At 45.7% G+C, this 10,732-nt stretch overlaps 1 protein-coding gene across 1 annotated transcript in view; it reads left to right on the top strand.

The window, feature by feature from the left end:
- Positions 1–9,633: 9,633 nt before the first annotated feature.
- Positions 9,634–10,732, top strand: part of LOC130119482 (dematin-like) — a 490,665-nt gene continuing 489,566 nt past the window's right edge. The window contains exon 1 of the mRNA XM_056288001.1: positions 9,634–9,646. The gene's annotated coding sequence lies outside the window, so the exon portion shown is untranslated. The remainder of the gene's footprint in view (positions 9,647–10,732) is intronic.

Here is a 10,732-nt window from a genome sequence, read left to right as displayed (position 1 = left end):
GAGCTCAAAAATGTTTGAACCTACAAATTGTATTTTTTCTTTGTTGCATGTTTTGCACAAATATGCAGAGCAACTTTCATGGTCATATTGGATACCTTCAGAATGTGCCGACCTACTGCACGAATCACACTGCACCTACTGCACGAACCACACTGCACCTACTGCAAGAATCACACTGCACCTACTGCAAGAATCACACTGCACCTACTGCAAGAATCACACTGTACCTACTGCAAGAATCACACTGCACCTACTGCAAGAATCACGCTGCACCTACTGCACGAATCACACTGCACCTACTGCAAGAATCACACTGCACCTACTGCAAGAATCACACTGCACCTACTGCAAGAATCACGCTGCACCTACTGCAAGAATCACACTGCACCTACTGCACGAACCACACTGCACCTACTGCAAGAATCACACTGTACCTACTGCAAGAATCACACTGCACCTACTGCACGAATCACACTGCACCTACTGCACGAATCACACTGCACCTACTGCAAGAATCACACTGCACCTACTGCAAGAATCACACTGCACCTACTGCACGAATTACACTGCGCCTACTGCACAAATCACACTGCACCTACTGCAAGAATCACGCTGCACCTACTGCACGAACCACGCTGCGCCTACTGCACGAATCACACTGTGCCTACTGCACAAATCACACTGTGCCTCTGCCAGCGGCACTCCGTGCGGCAGCTGCTTACCTGTTTACCTGCCTTCGCGAGGAGCTGCATTTCTTCCACAGAAAAGATGAGAACAGACTAATTTCTGGTCTAATCAACAAGAGCTTTTTTGTAGCTTCCCTGCTGTTTTTGTGCGGGATTCTATTTAATAGTTGAGCTCAAAAATGTTTGAACCCACAAATTGTATTTTTTCTTTGTTGCATGTTTTTCACAAATATGCAGAGCAACTTTCATGGTCATATTGGATACCTTCAGAATGTGCCGACCTACTGCACGAATCACACTGCACCTACTGCAAGAATCACACTGCATCTACTGCACGAATCACACTGCACCTACTGCAAGAATCACACTGCACCTACTGCAAGAATCACACTGCACCTACTGCAAGAATGACACTGCACCTACTGCAAGAATCACACTGCACCTACTGCAAGAATCACGCTGCACCTACTGCAAGAATCACACAGCACCTACTGCACGAACCAGGCTGCGCCTACTGGACGAATCACACTGTGCCTGCTGCACGAATTACACTGCGCCTACTGCACAAATCACACTGCACCTACTGCAAGAATAACGCTGCACCTACTGCACGAATAACGCTGCACCTACTGCACGAACCACGCTGCACCTACTGCAAGAATCACACTGCACCTACTGCACAAATCACACTGCACCTACTGCAAGAATCACGCTGCACCTACTGCACGAACCACGCTGCGCCTACTGCACGAATCACACTCTGCCTACTGCACGAATCACACTGTGCCTACTACACAAATCACACTGCACCTACTGCAAGAATCACACTGCACCTACTGCAAGAATCACGCTGCACCTACTGCACGAATAACGCTGCACCTACTGCACGAACCACGCTGCACCTACTGCAAGAATCACACTGCACCTACTGCAAGAATCACACTGTACCTACTGCAAGAATCACGCTGCACCTACTGCACAAATCACACTGTGCCTACTGCACGAATCACACTGCACCTAGTGCACGAATCACACTGCACCTACTGCAAGAATCACACTGCACCTGCTGCACGAACCACGCTGCACCTACTGCACGAATCACACTGCACCTACTGCACGAATCACACTGTGCCTTCTGCACGAATCACACTGCGCCTACTGCAAGAATCACACTGCACCTACTGCATGAATCACACTGCACCTACAGCACGAATCACACTGCACCTACTGCAAGAATCATGCTGCACCTACTGCACAAACCACACTGTACCTACTGCAAGAATCACACTGCACCTACCAAACTAGCCGTACAATGAACATTAGGTAAAACGTTAGAACGAGATACATTATATGATAATATGCACACATATTTGTGAGTCAACTAATAATACAAAGCTCACATTTTCTTATATAATTTACCATTTGAATCATGCTGTCATCTGCATTGTTTTCCAGCAGCGAGCCCAGCAGTAGTCCTCTTTACTCACACAGAAACATGTTGTTGTAAGTAGGGTTGGACATCGTTTGGATTTTAACGATTCTGATTCTGTTTTTCGATTCCGGTTCTTAACGACCCACACGGGGTCAAAACAGGCCACATGCTTCTTTCATAGAAGAAAAAATTATTTAAAAAAAACTTCATACAAGACATTCTGTTTTAAGAACGGATCATTCATGTGAATGTATCATTCTCATATTTACATGTCCAACAACTGTCTTCATACATGAAGATGAAGAAATAAAGACACAGTCACACCCTGGTCTGGACTACCAGGTATTAAACTCCTTAAATTAGAAACAGTTCTTGTTTAGAAAAATTAGCATATCTGCCTTCTCGGGCTGTGACCGCGAGCGTTCAGCACAGGAAGAACACGTGTCAGTATTTGCATACAGTTTATAGCAGCTCGCTCATGTACGTTGTTTGCTGTCTCGCTGTTGCGAATAAGACACGGTTTGCTCAGGGTTGCTGAAAAGGACGCCGAGGCAGCAGATGCAGACCGCCGCTTGCAACGCGTCACACACGGTACACTGGTTAATCCGGACACCGTGTAGGCCAAGGTGTTTGGCCATATTTGTTGTGCGTCCTCCCTTGCACGAAATAATTTTGCTACAGGCGTTGCACTGTGCAAACCCTTCCACACTTTCGACCGCCGCTTGTTCTGGTCCATGACGGCGCACATGTAACTTGCGGAGGCGGAAACTACGGAAGCCGCATGCCGCCACCACGGAAACTGACTCTAACTGTAGCGCGAGTGGAATTATTTAGGAACCGATAGGCAGAATCGAAATGTGAATTTCTTAACGATTCCTTTGGAATCGGAATTATGGAACCCGTTCTCGATGCCCAACCCTAGTCATAATGCCATAATCATAATAGTGAAACATGGTGGTCATAATGCCATAATAATAATGGTGAAACATGGTGGTCATAATGCCATAATAATAATGGTGAAACCTGGTGGTCATGAGGTCATAATCATAATGGTGAAATATGGTGGTCATGAGGTCATAATCATAATGGTGAAACATGGTGGTCATGAGGTCATAATCATAATGGTGAAACATGGTGGTCATAATGCCATAATCATAATGGTGAAACATGATGGTCATGAGGTCATAATCATTATGGTGAAACATGGTGGTCATGAGGCCATAATCATAATGGTGAAACATGGTGGTCATAATGCCATAATCATAATGGTGAAACAAGGTGATCATGAGGTCATACTCATAATGGTGAAACATGATGGTCATAAGGTCATAATCATAATGGTGAAACATGGTGGTCATGAGGCCATAATCATAATGGTGAAACATGGTGGTCATGAGGTCATAATCATAATGGTGAAACAAGGTGATCATGAGGTCATACTCATAATGGTGAAACATGATGGTCATAAGGTCATAATCATAATGGTGAAACATGGTGGTCATGAGGCCATAATCATAGTGGTGAAACATGGTGGTCATGAGGCCATAATCATAATGGTGAAACATGGTGGTCATGAGGTCATAATCATAATGGTGAAACATGGTGGTCATAATGCTATAATCATAATGGTGAAAATGTTGGCCATGAGGTCATAATCATAATGGTGAAACATGGTGGTCATGAGGCCATAATCATAACGATGAAACATGGTGGTCATGATGCCATAATAATAATGGTGAAACATGGTGGTCATAATGTCATAATCATAATGGTGAAACATGGTCGTCATGAGGTCATAATCATAATGGTGAAACATGGTGGTCATAATGCCATAATCATAATGGTGAAAATGTTGGCCATGAGGTCATAATCATAATGTTGAAACATGGTGGTCATAATGCTATAATCATAATGGTGAAACATGGTGGTCATAATGCCATAATCATAATGGTGAAACATGGTGGTCATGATGCCATAATAATAATGTTGAAACATGGTGGTCATAATGTCATAATCATAATGGTGAAACATGGTGGTCATGAGGCCATAATCATAATGGTAAACATGGTGGTCATGAGGTCATAATCATAATGGTGAAACATGGCGGTCATAATGCTATCATCATAATGGTGAAACATGGTGGTCATAATGCCATAATCATAATGGTGAAACATGGTGTTCATGAGGTCATAATCATAATGGTGAAACATGGTGGTCATAATGCTATAATCATAATGGTGAAAATGTTGGCCATGAGGTCATAATCATAATGGTGAAACATGGTGGTCATGAGGCCATAATCATAGTGGTGAAACATAGTGGTCATGAGGCCATAATCATAATGGTGAAACATGGTGGTCATAATGCTATAATCATAATGGTGAAACATGGTGGTCATAATGCCATAATTATAATGGCGAAACATGGTGGTCATGAGGTCATAATCATAATGGTGAAACATGGTGGTCATAATGCTATAATCATAATGGTGAAACATGGTGGTCATAATGCCATAATCATAATGGTGAAACATGGTGGTCATGATGCCATAATAATAATGGTGAAAGATGGTGGTCATAATGTCATAATCATAATGGTGAAACATGGTGGTCATAATGCCATAATCATAATGGTGAAACATGGTGGTCATGAGGTCATAATCATAATGGTGAAACATGGTGGTCATAATGCTATAATCATAATGGTGAAAATGTTGGCCATGAGGTCATAATCATAATGGTGAAACATGGTGGTCATGAGGTCATAATCATAATGGTGAAACATGATGGTCATAATGCTATAATCATAATGGTGAAAATGTTGGCCATGAGGTCATAATCATAATGGTGAAACATGGTGGTCATGAGGCCATAATCATAACGATGAAACATGGTGGTCATGAGGTCATAATCATAATGATGAAACATGGTGGTCATGAGGTCATAATCATAATGGTGAAAATGTTGGCCATGAGGTCATAATCATAACGGTGAAACATGGTGGTCATGAGGTCATAATCATAATGGTGAAACATGGTGGTCATGAGGTCATAATCATAATGGTGAAACATGGTGGTCATGAGGTCATAATCATAATGGTGAAACATGGTGGTCATGAGGTCATAATTATAATGGTGAAACATGGTGGTCATGAGGTCATAATCATAATGGTGAAACATGGTGGTCAAAAGCAAATACTTTTCACCAAGTAGTCTCACACACATATAGTATATGTAAATGTATAAATGTGTATCTAATAACTCCCAATTCGTTATGTTAAATACACTAAAAGCATTTGATCTTTGCTTAAAATGACCTTACCACCACCTGCAGAGGACACACACTGGTACAATAACACCATCAGATCCAGGATTGTAGGCTAATGGAGTGTGTGTGTGTGTGGGGGGGGGGGGTTTGCAGGGTGGGGTCGAGCGGGAGAAAAAACACAGACATGATCCCTCCTTCATCCTGAGGTAAGAACACACAAACAGCCGTGAGCTTCTATGAGAACAGGAAGTGCAGAGCTCTCTTCGGTGTCCGGTTTCATGTGCGTGTCGTCAAGGCAACGTAACGGCATCCTCGGACTCAGCTTCAGCATCCGGGATTTTCCTCTGTTCTCTCTGTTGTTGGTTTCTCTGGAAACTGAATCAGCTTCCACTGACCTTTTATCTTCAGTGAGCTGTTTGTGACCTTTGACCTGCTGTTGGTGGATGTGTTCTGCTGGAGCACTACAGGCAGTGCCAAAGGACTTTACACACCCACCTGAAACACACTAAAGATCCCCCCCCTTCCTCCGTCACATCCAGGATCATTCAGTGTTGCTTCGCAGCTTGGACGTGATCCAGAGGCACTCGGCACCGTCACCAGCTGCCTGATGCTCTGAGCACCGTCACCAGCTGTCTGAGCCGTACGCTCCGTAATGCTCTGAGCACCGTCACCAGCTGTCTGATGCTCTGAGCACCGTCACCAGCTGCCTGATCCTCTGAGCACCGTCACCAGCTGCCTGATGCTCTGAGCGCCATCACCAGCTGTCTGATGCACTGAGCACCGTCACCAGCTGTCTGAGCTGTATGCTCCATAATGCTCTGAGCACCGTCACCAGCTGTCTGATGCTCTGAGCACCATCACCAGCTGTCTGAGCCGGACACTGCCTGATGCTCTGAGCACCGTCACCAGCTGTCTGAGCTGTACGCTCCCTGATGCTCTGAGCGCCGTCACCAGCTGTCTGAGCAGTATGAGCAGCGCCACAGGACTTTACACACCCACCTGAAACACACTAAAGATCCCCCCCTTCCTCCGTCACATCCAGGATCATTCAGTGTTGCTTCGCAGCTTGGACGTGATCCAGAGGCACTCGGCACCGTCACCAGCTGCCTGATGCTCTGAGCACCGTCACCAGCTGCCTGATGCCCTGAGCACCGTCACCAGCTGTCTGATGCTCTGAGCACCGTCACCAGCTGTCCGAGCCGGACACTGCCTGATGTTCTGAGCACCGTCACCAGCTGTCTGAGCCGTACGCTCCGTAATGCTCTGAGCACCGTCACCAGCTGTCTGAGCCGGACACTCCCTGATGCTCTGAGCACCGTCACCAGCTGTCTGATGCTCTGAGCACCGTCACCAGCTGTCTGATGCTCTGAGCACCGTCACCAGCTGCCTGATGCTCTGAGCACCGTCACCAGCTGTCTGATGCTCTGAGCACCGTCACCAGCTGTCTGATGCTCTGAGCACCGTCACCATCTGTCTGAGCTGTATGCTCCATAATGCTCTGAGCACCGTCACCAGCTGTCTGATGCTCTGAGCACCGTCACCAGCTGTCTGAGCCGGACACTGCCTGATGCTCTGAGCACCGTCACCAGCTGTCTGAGCTGTACGCTCCCTGATGCTCTGAGCACCGTCACCAGCTGTCTGACCCGGGCACTCCCTGATGCTCTGAGCACCGTCACCAGCTGTCTGATGCTCTGAGCACCGTCACCAGCTGTCTGATGCTCTGAGCGCCGTCACCAGCTGCCTGATGCTCTGCGCGCCGTCACCAGCTGCCTGATGCTCTGAGCGCCTTCACCAGCTGTCTGATGCTCTGAGCACCGTCACCAGCTGTCTGAGCTGTACACTGTCTCATGCTCTGAGCACCGTCACCAGCTGTCTGAGCTGTACACTGTCTGATGCTTTGAGCACTGTCACCAGCTGTCTGAGCTGAATGCTCCATAATGCTCTGAGCACCGTCACCAGCTGTCTGATGCTCTGAGCACCGTCACCAGCTGTCTGAACCGGACACTCCCTGATGCTCTGAGCACCGTCACCAGCTGCCTGATGCTCTGAGCACCGTCACCAGCTTTCTGATGCTCTGAGCACCGTCACCAGCTGTCTGAGCTGTACACTGTCTGATGCTCTGAGCACCGTCACCAGCTGTCTGAGCTGTACACTGTCTGATGCTCTGAGCACTGTCACCAGCTGTCTGAGCTGTATGCTCCAGAATGCTTTGAGCACCGTCACCAGCTGTCTGATGCTCTGAGCACCGTCACCAGCTGTCTGAGCCGGACACTCCCTGATGCTCTGAGCAACGTTACCAGCTGTCTGATGCTCTGAGCACCGTCACCAGCTGTCTGAACAGTATGCTGCCTGATGCTCTGAGCACCGTCACCAGCTGTCCGAGCAGTATGCTGCCTGATGCTCTGAGCACCGTCACCAGCTGTCTGCCCTGCTTAATTCACATGTGTGCATCTCCGGGCTGTGTATTGGCGAGGATCTCGTGACGCGATGCGTATCACAGTACTGGGCTTATGATTCGATATATCGCGATACTGTAAGAAAGGTGACGTATTGTGGTTTCATAGGCCTGTGTTCTTTGTGCTTATGCTACTTCCTGTCCCAGCTCACGTTGTTGGGTTGGAGTGGAGGAGTCAAATGGCTGAAGATAGATTACAGCACTGTTATGTAGCAGTCGTGGGGTTACACACAACACAACATGTTTGTCACGAACCTTTACGTGTAAACAGTTAAAGTCGATATAGTGGGTTTGAGAATCGATACAGTTCCACAAACGATATTATCGCGATACTCGAGTGTATCAATATTTTCTTACACCCGTAGTGCATGTGTGAGTGGGGTTTATAGGTCACGGCCATGTGCACGCTGGAGGTGAGCTGCGGAGTTTCTTGGCTAGTTGCGTTGCTGTGCGAAAGCCTTCCCTGCAGAATGACAACAGCGTGTACGGCACGTGATTTCTAAACGCATGCCCGAGGATGCACCCGCGTGCCACAAGCATGGAGGCGTGAAGAAGGGGCCTCAAACTGGCTGGGAACATGCGGACTGGCAAACCATGCTACCTTTGATTTCAGGGCTGGTAGCGCTTCGTGAGCCTCGGTCCGACCTGTTCTTTATAGTCACGCAGTCTCGTCGGACCACGGAACTAGAAACACGTGTCGGTGCCCACTCCCGTGTTGTGTTACACGCTGTGTTGAAACGCAACACGAGACATGACAGACAGGAGCGCAGCTGACAGCTGATTGGCTTCTTTCATTGTGGGTAATGGAGAGAACCAGCCTTTACCCAGCAAGGACGAAGGGCAATTAAACTGGCCACGCCCACAGCGTCGGATGTCAATCACATGAAAGAAAGACTTGAAAAGTTAAGATTTTCAAACATCGTTGAGGGCAGGAAGTGTTCTCAACGTAGTCGGCTGATGCAACAATGTATCTGAAGTCTGCAGCGTGAACTCACGAACGCTGATAAACCCGCTCGTTTACATGGGGAACACGACAGCTGAGCTTCAGAGCGCCCCCAGCTGGTGCCTTTATTATGTATCTATATTTACCAGTCTGACGCCTTTATTATGTATCTATTATTTACTAATCTGATACCCTTAATATGTATCTATTATTTACCAGTCTGACGCCTTTATTATGTATCTATTATTTACTAATCTGATACCCTTAATATGGATCTATTATTTACTAATCTGACGCCTTTATTATGTGTCTATTATTTACTAATCTGATACGGATGATCCGCTGTGGCGACCCCTAACGGGAGCAGCCGAAAGTAGTAGTAGTAGTAGATTTACTAATCTGATACCCTTAATATGTATCTATTATTTACTAATCTGACGCCTTCATTATGTGTCTATTATTTACTAATCTGACGCCTTTATTATGTGTCTATTATATACTAATCGGGCGCCTTTATTATGTGTCTATTATATACTAATCTGGCGCCTTTATTCTGTATCTATTATTCAGTAATTGAAACGATTCACTCCGTTAACACGCAATTGAACTGCTTTGTCAGATTTCACCCTTATTATTTATTTATTTATTTGTTTGTGTATATATATATATATCATTTATTTATTTATTTATTTACTTATTTGAATCAGTGAACCAGTTTCTGTTCACCTCACACATGCTGGGCTGTAGTGAAGACACTGCATGAAGCAGGAACGTCCATTACTTTTCTCCACATCTTTCCCTCTGGTCTGACTGGTCTGAGAGGCTGACGCCCCCCCCCCCAACACCGATGATCCAAATTTTACGGTACGCGCTTCAGTACAACACTAAACTCTGAAAGTGCCCATCTCTCCATCTCTTGGACGTCGTTCTGTTCTGTTGGATTTGGACACTTCCTTCTCTGTCATGTGGACATTCACTGGAGTCACATCATGTTAATCAGTTATGACAAGAATTCACTTCAGCTGTACGGGGGGGGGGCACGGTGGTGCAGTGGTTACAGCAGTCGCCTCACAGCAAGAAGGTCCTGTGAGACATATAGGTCAGGTGAAACAAAGACATATAGGTCAGGTGAAACAGAAATATAGGTCAGGTGAAACAAAGACATATAGGCCAGGTGAAACAAAGACATGTAGGTCAGGTGAAACAAAGACATGTAGGTCAGGTGAAACAAAGACATGTAGGTCAGGTGAAAGAAAGACATGTAGGTCAGGTGAAACAAAGACATATAGGTCAGGTGAAACAAAGACATATAGGTCAGGTGAAACAAAGACATGTAGGTCAGGTGAAACAAAGACAAAAAAGTCAGGTGAAACAAAGACATATAGGTCAGGTGAAACAGAAATATAGGTCAGGTGAAACAAAGACATATAGGTCAGGTGAAACAAAGACATATAGGTCAGGTGAAACAAAGACATGTAGGTCAGGTGAAACAAAGACAAAAAAGTCAGGTGAAACAAAGACATATAGGTTAGGTAAAACAAAGACATACAGGTCAGGTGAAACAAAGACATGTAGGTAAGGTGAATCAAAGACATGTAGGTCAGGTGAAACAAAGACATATAGGTCAGGTGAAACAAAGACATGTAGGTCAGGTCAAACAAAGACATATAGGTCAGGTGAAACAAAGACATATAGGCCAGGTGAAACAGAAATATAGGTCAGGTGAAACAAAGACATATAGGCCAGGTGAAACAAATACATATAGGTCAGGTGAAACAAAGACATGTAGGTCAGGTGAAACAAAGACATGTAGGTCAGGTGAATCAAAGACATGTAGGTCAGGTGAAAGAAAGACATGTAGGTCAGGTGAAACAAAGACATATAGGTCAGGTGAAACAAATACATATAGGTCAGGTGAAACAAAGACATATAGGTCAGGTGAAACAAAGA

This window comes from Lampris incognitus, chromosome 1 (assembly GCF_029633865.1).
Source record: "Lampris incognitus isolate fLamInc1 chromosome 1, fLamInc1.hap2, whole genome shotgun sequence".
Taxonomy (NCBI): domain Eukaryota; kingdom Metazoa; phylum Chordata; class Actinopteri; order Lampriformes; family Lampridae; genus Lampris; species Lampris incognitus.
This window is presented reverse-complemented; position numbering and strand designations above follow the sequence as displayed.